At 58.0% G+C, this 5,000-nt stretch overlaps 2 non-coding genes across 2 annotated transcripts in view; both read right to left on the bottom strand.

Moving 5' to 3' along the window:
• LOC137634595 (large subunit ribosomal RNA) overlaps positions 1 to 1,935 on the bottom strand; it is a 4,374-nt gene extending 2,439 nt beyond the window's left edge. The window contains exon 1 of the ribosomal RNA XR_011042538.1: positions 1 to 1,935. This exon is cut by the window's left edge and continues 2,439 nt beyond it. This is a non-coding gene — a ribosomal RNA (large subunit ribosomal RNA).
• Positions 1,936 to 2,999: 1,064 nt separating this feature from the next.
• On the bottom strand, positions 3,000 to 3,159 carry LOC137634591 (5.8S ribosomal RNA). Its single transcript, XR_011042537.1, has one exon. It is a non-coding gene; the product is annotated as a 5.8S ribosomal RNA (ribosomal RNA).
• Between the last annotated feature and the right edge of the window lie 1,841 nt (positions 3,160 to 5,000).

The raw sequence follows: 5,000 nt of genomic DNA, 5'->3' as shown, positions 1-5,000 counted from the left end.
TCTCCGTTTAGAGGCCTGGGATCACATGGGACACAGGAACTTTATCCTTGGGCTTAGGCCTGACTCACCCATGTTCAACTGATGTTGACATGGAACCCTTCTCCACATCAGCCAACGAGGCTCTCTCTTGATTATTTGCTACTACCACCAAGATCTGCACCAGCGGCGGCTCCAGGCCGGCTCACGCCGAGTCCCTTCGACGCTCACCGCTGCGACCCTCCTACTCGCCGGGGCTTCCATAGCGCCTCTCTCAGCGCCAAAAACAGTGCCCCGGCGGCCGAGTATCGGGAGAATGCTTGAGCGCCATACCCATTTTAAGGGCTAGTTGCTTCGGCAGGTGAGTTGTTACACACTCCTTAGCGGATTCCAACTTCCATGGCCACCGCCCTGCTGTCTATAGCAACCAACACCTTTTCGTAGTGTCTACATTAGCATTCCTTTAGGCCCCTTAACTCGTACGTTTGGTTCATCCCACAGCGCCAGTTCTGCTTACCAAAAGTGGCCCACTAGGCACTCTGATTCTTTGCATCATAGAGCTTCACATCTCAAGCAAGCTCCACGTCTCACCCATTTAAAGTTTGAGAATAGGTTGACAGCATTGCACCACCAAGGCCTCTAATCATTCGCTTTACCGGATGAAACTCAACTCTCCGAATGCCAGCTATCCTGAGGGAAACTTCGGAGGGAACCAGCTACTAGATGGTTCGATTAGTCTTTCGCCCCTATACCCAGCTCTGACAATCGATTTGCACGTCAGAACTGCTTCGGACCTCCACCAGAGTTTCCTCTGGCTTCGTCCTCGCCAGGCATAGTTCACCATCTTTCGGGTCCCAACGGCTGCGCTCTCAGGTACTTGGCGGCGGACCACGGGTTGAGGGAGCCCGAGAGCCCCCCGTGCCCCGGGCCGCACTACGCCAAGTCCTCGGCCTGCGCCCCAACTCCCGCCTTGCGGCGGGCCGCCCGCCCAGGCACCGCCGGTACCAGCCCAGGATATTCTCTCAACCTAGCTGGCCCGACAGGCCTCGGCAGACAGGGGATCGGCCTGCCCAAAACAGAGCTCACTTTCATTTCGCCTCCGGGTTTAGATCACCCTTAGACTCGCGCACATGTTGGACTCCTTGGTCCGTGTTTCAAGACGGGTCGGGTGGATTACCAATCACTCTCAGGTGGCGAGAGGCCGCATTCTTCTCTCCGCGGCCTCCTTGCAGTGACCGCCGCTCGGGCCCGGTCAGTACCGTCGTCGGTCATCACCCGCGCCAAGGCGCGGGCTACCAGTCCGAAACGGCCCTCGGAGCCTAAGCAGCGGGTCGCCACCAACTCTACTCGAGGGAGAAATAAGCCCGCAGGCCACGGCACGACAACCACGGGGCCGCGGCAACTAACTGCGTCGCCGGGTCCTCTCACTGAAAAGCAACTTGAACCGCGGTTGCCGCCCGCACCCCGCCAGCTGAATCCCCTCTTTCGACCTTCACGGTTCCACCCGTTTGAGCTTCTAATGGTTTCACGTCCTCTTGAACTCTCTCTTCAGAGTCCTTTTCAGCTTTCCCTCACGGTACTTGTCAAATATCGGACTCGTGGTAGTATTTAGCCTTAGATGGAGTTTACCACCTACTTAGGGCTGCAGTACTAAGCAACCCGACTCTACGGTAAAGACCCCTCCGCCCAAGCTGCCTAAAACCTTTTTACAGGCGCCGCCACACGGGCCTACCACCCTCCTCGGGGCTGCATTCAAGCAATGACTTAGGCGGTGAGCAGCTCGAGCGGTACGGATCCACCGAAACGCAACACCCCTCGACGGCCGGACAGGACCGCGAGGTTATGCGCTGGGCTGGTCCCCTTTCAGTCGCCCTTACTCGGGGAATCCCGGTTGGTTTCTTTTCCTCCGCTTATTAATATGCTTAAATTTGGCGGGTTGTCTCCCCGCGGACGAGGTCTTCAAAAACTTGCGCCTTCCAGGGCCCAGACGGAGCAGGACGTCCGGATCAGCCAGCGGCGTCGTCCTCGGATTCTGAGGCGGAGGAGGGGCCTTCATTCTTCGGAGTGCAGGCGACTGCTGCAGCCAGCGGCAGGCAGGCAGAGCGGCTAGACCGACGTTGTCGTCGTCCTCTCTCGCAAGGACTCCGTCCGTCCGTCCGGCGGTGACCGCTCCCCAGGGCAGCGCAGGGGAGGCGGTAGCCGTAGCTGCTTTACTACTCGCTGCTGCTGTTGCTGCTGCTGCTGCTGCTGCTGGTGCGCCACCTGCTTGCTTCTCCGTGTCGACGGCACCCTCTCTCCCAAGGGCAGCACCGTTCATCAAAAGGCTCTCTCTCCCGCTTCGTCCTCCGGACAACAGCTCACCTTCGTTCGTTCGTTCCTTCCTCCCTCCCTCGCACCAACGGACGGGGTCCCTCCCAGCAGCGCTCGAAAGAAAATGATTCTCTTCGACCCACTGCTCTCTGTCGGGATGAGGCCAGTCTCGTCACCCGCCCGAGTGCACCAGCGGCCCCGGCCCTTCGTCCTTCCATCTTCTGCTCTCGCACAGACACAGATGGCAGGAGGAGCTGGCCGTGAGCCCGGCACTCAAACAGATGCTGCTTCCTTCTCGCGAAGCCACGAAACATGACCCGGGACAAGACCCGAACGCTGCTTAGGCACTCAGGATAGGTACCCTGGATGGCCTCTGCTTCTCTTCACCTGAGAGCAGGATCGTCCACCGTAGTCCCAGACACCGGGCCACCGCCGCCGCCGCCAGCTGGGAACAGCCAGCCGGACAGCAGCAACGGGGCCCAGTCCAGGGACACGGCGACATTTCACACTTGAGGGAACGGACCGCCAGCCCACAAAAATAGTGGGCGCCGGCCCGACATCCCCATCTCGCCACGGCTCACGGTAGCCGCGGCCGCCCCTTCCAGCGGCGCGCGCCTCCGGCCGGCCCCCTTCTCTCTGAGGGCCGCACACTCGGCGCCGCTGCCAGCCGGGGCCTGCCGCAGCAATACCCTTCACCGGGATGGATGCTTAACAGACACTCGTCCGGGAGTGGCGAAGACACTGGTCAGTGCCCTCGCCGCAATGTGCGTTCAACTGGTCGATGCATCTCATAATCTTGCGATTCACATGCCGACACGCATTTTGCTGCGGTCTTCATCGACCCACGAGCCGAGCGATCCACCATTAGAAGTTGTTCAAATTGGAAATTATTACAAAAACATGGCTAAGCGTGACTTCCATCACGGCCCGCCACGGACATGCCAGCGCGGCGGGCCCTCCTCCTCCGACGGCCGTGCTTCTCTCTCTCTCTCCGACCGTCATCACTACGGGGACAGTAGTGCTCGACGTCGTCTCCGGCCAGCGGCGTAACCCCGCCTAAAGCGTGCCGCACCGCGCCGCCGCCTCTTCCTTCTCTCCGGCGACGCGGACGACAGTGGCTCCACAGCCCTCGAGACGTCTTTGTACTGACTGCCCCCCTCCACCAAAAACCACCTCTAGAGCCCCACACTAGCTCTCCATCTGGCTCCGTGCGCCCCAGGGCAGCACAGCCGAGCCATCCATCAGTAATGATCCTTCCGCAGGTTCACCTACGGAAACCTTGTTACGACTTTTACTTCCTCTAAATGATCAAGTTTGGACATCTTTCCGGCCCGTCCAGGCGAGTCGGCGGAACCCCATTGCTGGGAGAAACCCGCCGCCCCAGTCCAAGACCGCCAGTCCGAAGGCCTCACTAAATCATTCAATCGGTAGTAGCGACGGGCGGTGTGTACAAAGGGCAGGGACTTAATCAACGCAAGCTGATGACTTGCGCTTACTGGGAATTCCTCGTTCATGGGAAACAATTGCAAGCCCCAATCCCTATCACGAATGGTTTTCACGCGATTTCCCGCTCCTCTCGGAGAAGGACAACCCGCTAACCCATTCAGTGTAGCGCGCGTGCGGCCCAGGACATCTAAGGGCATCACAGACCTGTTATTGCTCAATCTCCTGCAGCTATACTCGCTGCTCATCCCTCTAAGAAGACTGTGTCGAACGGGGCCCATGCACCAAAACGCCCGTCCACTATTTAGTAGGCCAGAGTCTCGTTCGTTACCGGAATTAACCAGACAAATCACTCCACCAACTAAGAACGGCCATGCACCACCACCCACCAAATCGAGAAAGAGCTCTTAATCTGTCAATCCTTCTGGTGTCCGGGCCTGGTGAGGTTTCCCGTGTTGAGTCAAATTAAGCCGCAGGCTCCACTCCTGGTGGTGCCCTTCCGTCAATTCCTTTAAGTTTCAGTTTTGCAACCATACTACCCCCGGAACTCAAAGACTTGAGGTTTCCCGGGGGCGTCTCGCCACGTCATGGGAATAACGACGGCGAATTGCTAGTCAGCATCGTTTAGGGTTAGAACTAGGGCGGTATCTGATCGCCTTCGATCCTCTAACTTTCGTTCTTGATCAACGAAGACATTCTTGGCAAATGCTTTCGCTGTTGTTCGTCCTACGACGGTCACTGAATTTCACCTCTCGCGTCGTAGTACGGATGCCCCCGACAGTCCCTCTTTATCATTACCTCTGGCTCCCACCACCAAGAAAATGGAACCGAGATCATCTTCCATCATTCCATGCAGGTAACATTCGGGCATTGTATTCGAGAGTAGCCTGCTTTGAGCACTCTCATTTATTCAAGGTGAACTGGCCGGCCGCGCGGGACACTCGGTGAAGAGCACCCCGGCAGAACCGGCTTGGCTTCCACTCACGGAAGCTGTTCGGAGCCTGACGGGGAAGCACCGGGCGGTGACCTCCCCAGCCAGTCCGGAACTGAGCTCGAACTACGAGCTTTTTAACCGCAACAACTTTAATATACGCTATTGGAGCTGGAATTACCGCGGCTGCTGGCACCAGACTTGCCCTCCAATTGGTTGTTGCTAAAGGATTTAAAGTGTGCTCATTCCAATTACGCAGACTCGGAAGAGTCCCGCATTGTTATTTTTCGTCACTACCTCCCAGAGCTGGGATTGGGTAATTTGCGTGCCTGCTGCCTTT

Source organism: Palaemon carinicauda, chromosome 44 (assembly GCF_036898095.1).
Source record: "Palaemon carinicauda isolate YSFRI2023 chromosome 44, ASM3689809v2, whole genome shotgun sequence".
NCBI lineage: Eukaryota > Metazoa > Arthropoda > Malacostraca > Decapoda > Palaemonidae > Palaemon > Palaemon carinicauda.
This window is presented reverse-complemented; position numbering and strand designations above follow the sequence as displayed.